General features: G+C 47.1%; 1 protein-coding gene and 1 long non-coding RNA gene across 2 annotated transcripts in view; one reads left to right on the top strand and one right to left on the bottom strand.

Moving 5' to 3' along the window:
- Positions 1 to 11,324, bottom strand: part of ARID4A (AT-rich interaction domain 4A) — a 275,404-nt gene extending 264,080 nt beyond the window's left edge. Inside the window, exon 1 of the mRNA XM_069638092.1 lies at positions 11,188 to 11,324. The gene's annotated coding sequence lies outside the window, so the exon portion shown is untranslated. The remainder of the gene's footprint in view (positions 1 to 11,187) is intronic.
- A 106-nt stretch (positions 11,325 to 11,430) lies between these two features.
- Positions 11,431 to 13,453, top strand: part of LOC138527074 (uncharacterized) — a 95,501-nt gene continuing 93,478 nt past the window's right edge. Inside the window, exon 1 of the long non-coding RNA XR_011283808.1 lies at positions 11,431 to 11,810. This is a non-coding gene — a long non-coding RNA (uncharacterized lncRNA). The remainder of the gene's footprint in view (positions 11,811 to 13,453) is intronic.

The following is a 13,453-nucleotide window of genomic DNA, read 5'->3' as shown; positions in this document are numbered from 1 at the left end:
ATTAAAACAATCAAATAATAAAATATATATGTCTTCAAGCAACTGCAATGAGCAATTCAATTCTACTTGTCATGCACATACAGTTGTCTATAGTTTCAACAAAGGAACAGAGGTGTCCGTCAATGAACCAGACTCCAAAAGTTGCACTCGTCACTGGATTGTTTTTTTAATTGGGTTTAGAGTGGTTCATTGCTACGTTTGTCTTGTGTGGTAGTGTGTTCTTTCTGATTTTCCTTTTTTTTTTTTTAATTACTATTTGTCATTTCAAATTCTGGTTGTTACATTCAGTAGTCATATTTGAATGATTTTGCTTATTGATCCTGTTCTATTTGTATTGACTGATGTAATACTATTATGTTTTATCTGAAATGTTATTGTTTATCATATCTATTGTTTTGGAATGATATATGTCTTTTGATAAAAGTTTAAATAAAGTTGTCCAGAAAAAATGCACTGTTGGAGTGTAAGAAATGGCGTGCTGTGTGCAGGTTATGTTATTTGAAGAAAAAAGACCCAGGCTTGTATGCCTTCAGTGTGGGCCGCACACCCCAGATTCCCACTTGGGGTTAATCAATTTCTTTATGCTTCTTTATAAACTCAAAAACAGACTCACCAATAAAAGACGTTGCTAAAGGCTGAGGCAAAAAAAGAAACCCATATGGCTAATGCATTTCGGAGTCTATCCTTCAGAGCCAGGGTATTACGGTACTGCACACATTGTGATTTTTATATATCATGTAAACATCAAATTAGACACATCCAAATATTAAGATCAGAGTTCAACAGTCCACAAAAACCATTGTTGAAAATTTAACAGGGCGCCCACAAGGACAAATATTCAACTAAAATTTGACAGTTAAGAGAAAGAGAGAAATCTCATCATTGTCTGTTCATATTAGCTTAATTGTACTCCAGACCAAGCTTTAATTGTTATGCCTTGTGTTCATTAGCATGCTTCATCCGTGTGATCAAATAGACTTCATTAGGTATTAATAATGTTACTACGTGACACCCTCATGTTCAGTGAAATACTGTTACTCCTGACTTACAGTACAAACCTTAATGTGTGCTTTCACAAAATATAACTAGTGGGGATACATTGTGACTGTGCATAGAGACATGCACCTAACGTCACTGACCCGATTGCCGTGTTCTTCATTAAACGCGGTCGGTGTGCGTGTTCCTTTCTTCATTGAACGCTGAGGGACAGTGGAGAGAACAGTTAGGTTAAACCCGGCTTTCGATTACAGCTTAATCAATTTGTTCGACATGCGGTCGTAGATCGCATACGTCTATCTTTTTTCAGTCGGTTTACCTGGAGTGCAGCGAGCCGCGTCCTGCCATGTCTCACTCAGACAGCGTCTGGTGCTCGCTAAGGCAACGCCACGAACCGCAACGTTTAGATAAACAATATGGCCGCACGTACTCTCACGTGTCGGCCATATTGGTGGAGGCAAGCACATTATTTATCTGTATAATTGCAGTTTGTTAGCATTTTGCGTGTGGACTGCGTTTTATTTAATTTAGTTTAATTTTGTGCGTTACGAATGTATGTACCATGTTGAAAGCCCAAGTGGTATGTACGCGTGTCTAAATATAATGGAGAGTTCGAATGTAATATATGCCATGTTGGAACATGTTATATCAAACATTTTTCACACCATGGTGAAACGTGCTAAGGTTCTGTAAGTACTTACATGTTTGTACACAATTGTTTGTGTTGTAATATTAATGTGTGTGGATCTAAAAGTGAGTGCGTGTGATTAGGTATGGTGTGTTTAATGATAGTCCTTATATGTTGCACAAAAAAGGATGAAATGTAGTATTGTTTATCTAAACGTTGCTAAGGCAAAGCCACAAACCGCGAGCACCAGACGCTGTCTGAGTGAGACATTGCAGGACGCGGCTCGCTGCACTCCAGGTAAACCGACTGAAAAAAGATAAGACATATGCAAGCATGGCGAACAAATTGATTGAGCTGTAATCGAAAGCAGGGGTTAACATAACTGTTCTCTCCACTGTCCCTCAGTGTTCAATGAAGAAAGGAACACGTATACCGACCAAGTTTAATGAAAAACACGGCAATCAGGTCAGTGACATTAGGTGCATGTCTCTATGCACAGTCACAATGCATCCCCACTAGTTATATTTTGTGAAAGCGCACCTTAAGGTTTGCACTGTACGTCAGGAGTAACCGTATTTCACTGAACACGAGGGTGTCACGTAGTAACATTATTAATACCTAATGAAGTCTATATTTGATCACATGAATGAAGCATGCTAATCAACACAAGGCATAATTAAAGCTTGGTCTGGAGTACAATTAAGCTAATATCATGAACAGACAGAATGAGATTTTTCTCCCTCTTTCTCTTAACTGTCAAATTTTAGGTGAATATTTGTCTGTCCTTGTGGGCGGCCTGTTAAATTTTCAACAATTGGTTTTTGTGCACTGTTGAACTCTGATCTTAATATTTGGATGTGTCCAATTTGATGTTTACATGGTAATATATAAAAATCACAATGTGCGCAGTACAGGAATACCCTGGCTCTGAAGAAGGATAGACTCCGAAATGCATTAGCCATATGGGTTTCTTTTTTCCCCCCTCAGCCTTTAGCAACAGCTTTATTGGTGAAGCTTAACCAATAAAGCTGGAAACTTTTTGAATTTAGGAAATTACCATTTTTGAATATTAAAAAAATTATATTTTTTGAAACTATCAAAGTCTGTTTTTGAGTTTATAAAGAAGCATAAAGAAATTGATTAACCCCAAGTGGGAATCTGGGGGGAGCGGCCACACCAAAGGCATACAAGCCTAAGTCTTTCCTTCTTCAGTTGTCATGCCTGCCGGACATACCCCTGGACCAGTAACAACTTCTCCATACAAGATGAATTACGCCCACAGAACCAGTAGACCTTTTTACTCAAAATGGAGGTTGTTCGATACATTGCCCGGAAAACGACGTCTGCATTTTTCACGTCGTTAATTTTCACGTGACTTAGGTCCGTCACGTGTATCACGGCAGTGCGTACATAAGCAGCGGGGAAACTCCATTCGCTGCTTCTGATTAAGTCAATTTTGGCGTTTGTAGCTGAACCCCGGACCTGCGTTCTCGCATTCCTGTCAGCAAACTTCTTTGGCCTAATTTGAGCTTGTTTTTCCTCCACACGCTAATTCCTGGGTTGCGTGTATCCTGTTCGCGTGCCAAATCTCCACGCGGACGTTGTCTGCAAGCGCGGCTGTCCTGAGCTGCGTGAACCCAGTTCGCGTGTCAAATTTCCACCCGGGCGCTGTCTGCAAGTGCGGCTGTCCTGAGCTGCGTGAATCCAGTTCGCGTGCCAAATCTCCACACGGACGCTGTCTGCTAGCGCGGCTGTCCAGAGCTGCGTGAATCCTGTTCGCGTGTCTAATTCTTCACGTGGAAACGCTGTCTACAGGCGCGGCTGGCTTGGCTGTGTGTATGCTGTCGCGTGCAATCCTGCACGTGTTTTTCTGAACTTCTTCGAACTTCTGGTACCTGTGACAGTCAACAGGTGAGATTCTTATTTTGTTCTTTGTGGGAAAGGAAGTATTTCATGAACTATTGGAAGGTGAATGTGCACAGTACATTGGACGCTACCCTGTGGTGCACCAACCCGGTATCTAGCGAGAGCCTCGTGCCGTTCGGGATAAGTCTCCCTTACTAATCTTCCCTTCCTTTGTCGTTCGTTCAACTCTTGGAACTCTTCAAGATATTGTCCTGGAATTCTTCAGTTTAGCATTAAGGTCAGTGTTTGAATTAATCCCAATTCTGTGTTTCTTAGTATTTAATTTGGGACAGTGTTTTATGATACTTATCTATTTTAGGCTTACTTCCTGTACAATTCCCACGCCCTTTCCAGTGATCCATCTCTCTGCCTGTTTTATTCAGTCAGAGAGGTGTATCATTTGGAAGGTCTAATTTGACCTGCCTTCAATCAAGTCGTGTGAAGATAGGATCCGGAAAAGCCCTACCAAATTGTATCCTTTTTTGGTTAATGTATCCTTTTCAGTTGATACTTTGGTGATTTAGGACATCAGTGTACTTTCTGTGCCCAACACGGTGGCACTAGATAGTGGGCTGCACCCTACTAATGAACAGTCAATTGACACGATTAACAACTACCTCAACAAAAGGAAGATATCAGTAAAGAAGCTGTGCACTCTCGCCTCTCTTTGAATACCTATGTTATGTTATTTGGCATTTATATAGTGTTCTATAGATCATTGGTATGATCTCAAAGCGCTGGTAGGTTGAACGCCCTCGGGGACCGCAATCCAGGTCAGTAGAGAGAGAAAGTGTTGTAGGGTGTGTGTGTGCACCAGTTATGCGTGCAGCTGAAGTAAGTGTGAGATGGTAGCTGTATCCTAACGTTAGGTGGTGAAGGTATCAGTCTGTGTGCAGTCTGGTGGGTGGTCACCCAGACTGGGTTCTGGCTGTGTTAGGCGTGTAGAACGCTTATGTGAGCAGCTAGGCAGGATTGTCATGGGATAGCTGCGTTTTATTAGAGTGATGAGGTTTTCATGGGGTAATGTTCGTATGTGAACAGCTAGGCCGAATTGATCAGGGGTATAGATGCATTCTAATTGTGTGACGGTGTAGAGTAGAAAGTAAGTGTAAAGATATGGGATGGGAGTGTTTGCGTGGGTTTATGAATCAATGCAACAGGAGTAATTTCTAGGTTGAAGTTACTGATAAAATGAGATCTACGTGTGGCGCTTGCCGACCATCCTCTCTAGAAGTGATACAGGCTAATGTTCACATCTCTAAGTGTGGCATTTGCCAACAATTGCTATTTTATCGGGGTCCGGCGCAGGCTAATGTTCATAGTTTTATTGAATGTGGTACTTGTTAATATTCGACAAAATGTATTTAAGTGCGGCAATTGTTAACATTCATGTCGCATCTAGATCCTTTCTGGCTCAGGCTAATGTTCACAATTCTAACTAGGTGCAGCATTGCTAACATTCACAGTTCTGAGGTAAGGTAATGTTGAGTGGCAGGGTTTTCCAGAGTAGAGGAATCGCTCTACTCCCCACCCATGCCACACCTACTTGGTGGTTGCTGCTGGTTGATGGCTGGTTGCTGGCTTCACTGACTGGCTTCCCCGGCTGACACCTGCCGACACTTTCTGGAGCCACCAATGTAGGAACTGCCCTTTGCCTCGGGCCCCTTAGCCGCGCTAGGCAGGGGGCTGTCCTGGGAGGGTAGCTTATGGTCAGTGAGCTGGCCTATCAGAGGAGGTGGGAGGCCATGGGAGAAAATTGAGTACAGAGAGTTGGAAAGCAGGCCTGCACGCGGGCTGGTGGGGGTCAGATGGGATACAAATACAGTGCCATGATGGAGGAATGTTGGGCAGGGGGACCACATTGTCAAGCTCACCCATTTGCCAAAGTTGTAAATGGCACAGGGAGCGAGCGTTAGACCCATGTGCAATACCAGAACAAAATTCAACCAACAGGGGGCAGGAGAGGGCACAGGAGGTGGGTTTACAAGCCTGTGAGGTCCACACACACTGAATACAGCGCCCTGATGGAGGAATGGGGGGCCAAGGGACCACATTGCACTCGCTCACCTGTTTGCCAAAGTTGGACAAGGCAGTCACACCATTCAGAATGTATATACATGCCAGTTCCACCAACCTTTCTTAAACGTTAAGAGAACACCTAGTATTTGACCCATCTCCCTCTTATTAGAATTTGTTTGATCTACAGCACCAGGGAGCCCAATCACCAAACAGGAAGGAGGTCTACGAAGCAAAGAAGGAATGGGGCGTGCAAAGGAACTCCAATTTCAGAGCAATATTCTGATGGGACAATATGGACATTTAAAATGAAAACCTGCAAGTTTAGAAGCTACCTATAACTATTTATTTAACGCGTAGGTGCTGCACAATTGGCAACACAATGGGATTAAATCCTGGAGGTTCTGTTCAGTGGGCAAGTGGCTAGCAACTTAAAAAATGTCCTCCCCTCCATAAAGCAATATTGAGCCAAAGAAGAAGCGCTTTGAAGAAGGGTCTAAGTGTTGGGGGTTGATGATGGCACTGAAGCAGTTGTGGACACTGGAATGTTGCCCCAGTTACTAAACAGGGGGACAGAAGCCAGAATGAGGAAGCTGCAAGGGCTGCGGATCTGTGGCTTTAGTTGGCGCAGCCAAGAAAAGGAACTGCAAGCACGTAAAAGGTGGCGCGTACGTGTGTCAGAGGGGCAGGAGAAAGGAGCGAGGAGACAACAGGTCAATACATGCCCCCTGCAAGGACTTTCTAAGCATGTGAAGGGGCATGGAAGACGGCAGCAGAAACAATTTGCATAAAGTACTGGAGCATTAATTGGGGACTTTGCATAATCTCTGGGGACAGCAGAGTGGGGCGGGGGAGAAACACATTTCCCAGTGAAATGTACTCTGGTAGCGGCTAGGTTTAAATAAAACAGACAGAAGCAGATCTCTAATCTGGTTAAGCAGTACGAGCGCAGTGTGTTCATACAGGGTGAAACGTAAGAATACTTGGCAAAGAAGCGCTAGAAGAAAGTGAACAAGATATTGCCCACAGCCAGTCACGTTACTGGGTTTTACACAGCAGATGTCATGCTGTTTTGGCACCTGTAGGAAAAAAGGGATTTGATATGGGTAACAGGAGCAGTGAAGACGGCCTTGCTTTTGTGTGAACGAGCTAACGGGATATGTACATGGCTAAGACTCTAGAAGTTTTTGGCGTGACCTGCAGGCAAACCCAAGGTGGCAATGCATTTGTGTATGTAGCCCTTTCGCACACTCTTGGTTATCCCTGGATGGAGAGTCGGTTTAATCATTGGCAAAACACCTCTACAGGAGAGGCCGTTCTTGTCCTTGTGGTAACGCACAAAAAACATTTGGTCAATCAGACACTGTATGGAGAGTGCAGGGTTCACAATTTGCACTCTCCACTAGCCACTGGTTAGTGATCTTTGACTCTTGGCGACTGGAAACGTAGAATTATGGCGTAGAGTGACTTCATGCCTGCCTATAACTTGCAACTTCACCAGCCAGACAGCTAATAGAACAGCCAGGTTGAAGAACCTGACTGGAATAAGACTAAACTGGAAGCTTAAGGGATGCAAACTAAGTTTGGGGATCTTGGGAGAGTTCAAGGCCTGAGAAGGCTACCCTAGGCTGAACTCTCACCGTCAGTCACTGCCTCACCAACTATCAATTCAATTTTCCCCTCAGAAAATCTTCCTGTAACCTTTCAGAATCCATCATTCTTGCAACTGATGCGAGGTGAGAGCCCAGACTAGAGCCCTTACCCAAACATTGATGAACACACCATTGGCAAACGGGCCAATATCCATCAATTAAACAAAGAAATCTGAATCTCCTGGTTCTAGTAAGTTAGAATATTAACGACGTGGCTACACATCCAATGGCCTGAACCACGTACACATTTCCAAAACTTCAAGACCTTCTGAGGCATTTCGTTCAGGGCCTGTTACAAGGTGCATCTTAAAAATTAGATCCTACCATGCTCACATGTTCAAATTGCAGTTTCTAGTAGCAGAGTAACAATACGGAGGGAGCCTGTGCAGAGGTGGGCAGCAATCACTAGATGTTTTCTATGACCATGTGTGGTCCCTGCCTTAGAGTAGGTTTGAGTATTCTAGTAATGTGGGGCGGTCCGAGGGTTTGTGTCCTTGCTTCAAATGTGGGTATGGGAATAGTGACCCTAAATGTCAAGGCTGCTTTGCAGTGGTTATGGTTGTTGCATTTGCTGCAGTGTTAAGTGGTAGGGTTAGATGACATGTTTGTTTTGGGTGAAGACTAAAAGGAAAAAAATTAAATCAAACCATAGGAATAAGGCCATAGGGGCAAATATTAACAAGAAGAAGGTAATACAGGTGGACAACAAAAACTAGATTAGTCAAAGGAATCCAAGAGCCACATCTTACCAAAGGCCAGAACACTGCAGGGTACAATCCGAGGGTGGGGGTACAGTTGTGGACCATACGATTGCAAAGTTATGTAAATGCAGCAAAAGGAAGAAGCAACATAAGACATGGCATATTTGGGGGCCACTAGTTCTCTCTCAGTAGCAAGCGGAATGGGTAGAAATCAGAGGGGAAGACACCATTGAGGGCACAACGTCACCAGGTGCAGCATGATACCAGAGTGCTGGAGCGCTCATGTTTTTAAGATTACCGAATCCGAATAATCTGGCTGGGCAAGAAGGTATTGTTCTAAATAGCAATACCATCAGCGATTTAAAGAAGGTGCGATCACCCAGTAGTGTGTGAAAACCTTTTTCACTATTCTGTGGAACGGTTACAAGCAGGGCCCTAGATTTGCACTTGCCAATGACTCTTGACAAGTAAGAAATGTGTGCACGTGGAGAATTGAGGGGCTGGGGGAAAAGTGACGTTATGCCTGGATAGTAGCTTGCGGCGGGATATTTTTACCTCTGGTTAGAAGGATGCCAGTGCTTGATCTTAGTATATGCGAGTTGTAGCAGGTGACCCTTGGTTCACTACAGGGCCACAGCCCTAAAGAATTGTGTCAAGCATTCCTTCCCGGGCAGCTAGCCAGCGGAGAGTCTGAAATGCTGGCGTGGCACGGTCTGTTCTGACAAGCAGCATTGCTCCAGTCTCTCTAATGTCTTTAGATGGGTTCTGGAATGCCAAGGTAATACGACAGCGAGAGCCCTTTGCAGGAAGGTGAACAATAAAAGAACATATCTATCAATCATTGACCAGGCGTTCATATGAGGTGCCAAAAGGTAGTCGGGATATCCATCCAAAACGGGATGCAAAGGCTCTTGCCCGCTTGGGATGCTTCTTGGCAATACCCATCTCAGTAGGCCATGGGATTGTTGGGTGGAGTTTCAGGTTCTTTCTTGTTACCCACGAGTTCCCTTGAAGGAGATCTCGATAGGTAAAAAAGCCTGTTGGTTTACAGTTTGAAGATGCTTATCGGTGGCATAAGTGGAGCATCTAAGACCATGGCTCTAGTAACATTAGAAATGCTCTCTAGAGATGCGTTTGACAATCAAATATTTGTATTGATCAGACTAGAAAAGGGCAAACAGAATAAATATGAGTGGGGCATAATAGGGGGAGAAATACAAATTTAAAAAAGCGGCCTTTAAAAAACAAAACCGTGGACCTCGAATAGAACAACACTTGGAGGAGCTAAGTCAGTGATGTTAATAAATAAGGAGTAGTTTTGAAGCAGAAAGAGGCTTTAGAGTAGGAGGCGGATGAACAGTACCCTTCTAGCCCATACCCAAGGAACATTTTGTGGCACGTACGCCAGTCTGAAATCATGATCTCATGTGTTCTGTTACCACGGAGATTCTTAGTCTCCTTCAATAGAGAAGACGGTCAAGTTCAGTCAGTTAGGTGTGAAGGACACACTAAAAGAAAGAAGTGTCAGGGTAAATGTCATGGAATCGCACTGCGGATCCTTATCCCAGGAAAGGGGCATTGCCGCAGTAAAAAAAGAAAAAAAACACACACAAGCCCGAGCCATCGCTGTAGTGCGGGCAAAGGTTGGGTTTACCATGGTGTCCTAGGAGGATTTGCTAGATTCTCCCTCAGGAGAACACCTCATCACTGTGCTCAGTTTGTGGATGACGAGTGATATGGAAGGCCGGAGCAGAATCAGACTCAGTTGGAGGGGGGCCGGAGGCGATCAGGCTCAGTCGGAGAGGGGCCAGAGGCTGGAGGGGATCAGGCTCAGTCGGAGGGGGGGGGGCAGAGGCTGGAGGGGATCAGGCTCAGTCGGAGGGGGGGGGCAGAGGCTGGAGGGGATCAGGCTCAGTCGGAGGGGGGGGCAGAGGCTGGAGGGGATCAGGCTCGGTTGGGGAGGCCACAGGCAGGAAGAGGATCATGCTCGGTTGGGGAGGCCACAGGCAGGAAGAGGATCAGGCTCGGTTGGGGAGGCCACAGGCAGGAAGAGGATCAGGCTCAGTTGGGGAGGCCACAGGCAGAAGAGGATCAGGCTCAGTTGGGGAGGCCACAGGCAGAAGAGGATCAGGCTCAGTTGGGGAGGCCACAGGCAGAAGAGGATCAGGCTCAGTTGGGGAGGCCACAGGCAGAAGAGGATCAGGCTCGGTTGGGGAGGCCACAGGCAGGAAGAGGATCATGCTCGGTTGGGGAGGCCACAGGCAGGAAGAGGATCAGGCTCGGTTGGGGAGGCCACAGGCAGGAAGAGGATCAGGCTCGGTTGGGGAGGCCACAGGCAGGAAGAGGATCATGCTCGGTTGGGGAGGCCACAGGCAGGAAGAGGATCAGGCTCAGTTGGGGAGGCCACAGGCAGGAAGAGGATCAGGCTCAGTTGGGGAGGCCACAGGCAGAAGAGGATCAGGCTCAGTTGGGGAGGCCACAGGCAGGAAGAGGATCAGGCTCGGTTGGGGAGGCCACAGGCAGAAGAGGATCAGGCTCGGTTGGGGAGGCCACAGGCAGAAGAGGATCAGGCTCGGTTGGGGAGGCCACAGGCAGAAGAGGATCAGGCTCAGTTGGGGAGGCCACAGGCAGGAGAGGATCAGGCTCAGTTGGGGAGGCCACAGGCAGAAGAGGATCAGGCTCAGTTGGGGAGGCCACAGGCAGGAGAGGATCAGGCTCAGTTGGGGAGGCCACAGGCAGAAGAGGATCAGGCTCAGTTGGGGAGGCCACAGGCAGGAGAGGATCAGGCTCAGTTGGGGAGGCCACAGGCTGGAGAGGATCAGGCTCGGCTGGAAAAGCACAGGCTTGACGCGAACAGACTCGGTGGGGGCGGGGCAGATACTTGAGGTGAGCAGACTGTTGAGGGGCGCAGAGTTGAGGTGATCGGGACGGTGGGCCACAAGGTTGCAGCAACCAGAAGTTGGGGGAGGGGGGCATCCAGCTGAGCTTGAAACCCTGAGAGAGAGAGGGAGAAAGACTCAGTCATAGACCCAGGGGTGGAAGAAGTGCAGGCCCAGGTTGGCGGGACACAGCTTCGGGTCACACCCCCCTCCTGGGGGGCACCTCCTCACAGCGGGACACCCGTGCGAGTGGGGGCTCGCGACCCAAGGGAGGGTGCGCCGCAAAAACCTCCCGCCGGTGCAGCCCCCTCTCTGTACAGCCCCTTCCCTGGCCCCTCCCCCAGTGCCTCTCTCCTGTCACCGGAGATGCGCAGCGCCGGCCCCTCAGCAACCGCAGCTCCTCCGCTTACCTGCAGCCACGGCCCCCTCCGCTCGGCCCCCAGCTCGCAGGCACGACGGAAAGTTCAGCGCCGCATCCCCGCCTCCAAGCGCTCAGCGGCCACAGACATAACAAGCTGTTGAGCCCGAGCCGATGGCAGTCCTCCGAATCCCATTGGTCCGTTATTACGCTGAAGGTGCAACCCAGGCTTTCCGATTGGCGTAGACTATTGGCGTTCCGATTCGTCGCTCTGGACAGCAAGTTGTTATAGGCTGGAGCGATGGCAGGTAAAGGGGAATTGGGTTATAATTGGTTGAACAGGCAGACAACGCTGGTTGGATCATGTACTGAGTGAAGTCAGATTTTGCAGAGTTCTGGTTAGTTGCCTGAATCCGGATGTAGTTGCTCCTCTTCCCATTGGTGAGCTGGGGGTCCGAGAACACCGGTTTCCTCACCCTATTGGTTCTCCCGTATAAGTGTAGCCGGAAGACAGGCGGGCGAAAAGCATCCCAACACCAGAGTTAATCGCAGGGCGGGGCCTGATCGCGGAGCTGGAGTGCGCACCGCGCATGCGTGAATCCCAAGCCATGGACGCCATTTTGTGCTGTTTGGAGCGCAGGAGGCGGAGGGAGCTGCGGAGCTCTTCGGTTTCAGGTGAGTTCTCGCCCGTTTGCGCGACCCAAGCACAGCCCCGTAATACGGTGGCATGTTGGAAGCGGATGGACCGTCAACGGTTACCAACGTTTGTCCCTATATGGAAATACATGGATGTCAAAGGAGGGCGGGGCGGGGGAAGAGGACGGGTGCTGACGGGATGACGTCATACGTTGGCTTTTTGGAAGGGTTGCTGTGTCTGCCTTTTGGCGTGCTGTCAACGCTCGATGATCACGTGACCGCTTTGTATTTAGCCGCTGTCAGTAGTGCATCTTGGCAGTCTTGGCGCGCAGTAGTAGAGTGCCAGATCACAGTGAAGTGTTGTAGTAAACATGGGTGGCGGGCGCCCATCCTTGACGTTTTAGCCGTTCAATAATCTCTGCCAGTTCAGTGACCGGCAACATATGGCGCCATAAATCAAGTGTAGGGGTGAAAGTCTCACCCCATGTCCCTTGCTAGGTGGCTTGCAAAATAATAATGTCTTCACGCCGGCGCCGAGCAAAATCTATTTGGTGCAATTCTCTTCGCTTTCCTTCCTTTTGTGCATCCTCTTATTTTAACTCTTATGCCTGCTATTTTTTTCCGCATGTTGCTTAATTTTTTACAAAATGTTTTCAGTTCTCTTCATAAGCCTCCATCCGAAGTAGTAGTGTTTCTTGGGAAAACACTTTACGCAGCACTGCAGGGGAGTTTATAGGATTCGAAATTGCTTGGAGCTAATTAGCTTCTCAGTAGGGCCAAGTAAAGCCTGTTTAGCTTGGCAGCAACCGCTACCACGAGCGACATGTAAATATACTAATCTGACAATACCTCCGTGTCTGGGGAATTTGGATTGGTAAACTGCTAGAAGACATGCAAAACGGAGAGAAAATATGGCAGTAAAGAGACAATAACAGATTAATGTAGGAGCAGCGTTATGAAGTAGCGGGCACAATGGGTAAAAACTAAATGAGGAGCAGCGCGATGGAAGAACTGACAGAAATGCAAAAAAAAGTGGCCAGCAATTTAGATGGAACTTAAAAAGTGAAGATATGTAATGCAAGATATGAGAGGATTCAAATGAATCGGCAATAAGTATGCGGCAGCTATAGAAGGAGGCATTCACACCAAAGTTTGCGGGGGGGGGGCTCCTCCATCTTTAAGGACTCCATTCGGCCTGGACTTTAGCTCTTGGGACACAATGATTGTACAGAGGAAGAATGGCATAGTAAAAATGAAGTTGTAATAAAAAAAATCTGTCTCATTAACCAGAAAGGAGCATGTGGGACTTCAACGACTTACAGACTACATGGTAGACAGCGATAGAGTGCAGGGAATAAGGAAGAACATTACTGCGAAGATGGGTTAAGAGAGAAGATCGAAAGCAAGACTGAGCACAAAGAGGACGTGGGGCTACACAACAAAATTGAGAAGGGGTCAGGGAGGAGTTTTCAGTAAAACCAGAGAGGAAAGATGGTCAGGTGCAAGACCATGGAGGGATTTGAAAACAAGACAGAAATTAACTTTAAGATGCAAATGAAAAGGTAACCAGCCAAGAGTAGAAAGGGAAGCGGACAGAATCACGAAAAGGGAGAAGACTGAATAGACGGATGGAGGTGTTTAAAAACAGATTTCAGAGGAGCGAGATGAGTGAGCGGAAAAAC

This window comes from Ambystoma mexicanum, chromosome 14, assembly GCF_040938575.1.
Source record: "Ambystoma mexicanum isolate Mex_15411 chromosome 14, UKY_AmexF1_1, whole genome shotgun sequence".
Lineage (NCBI taxonomy): Eukaryota > Metazoa > Chordata > Amphibia > Caudata > Ambystomatidae > Ambystoma > Ambystoma mexicanum.
The sequence above is the reverse complement of the archived record's forward strand: the minus strand, read 5'-3'. Positions and strand labels throughout refer to the sequence as shown.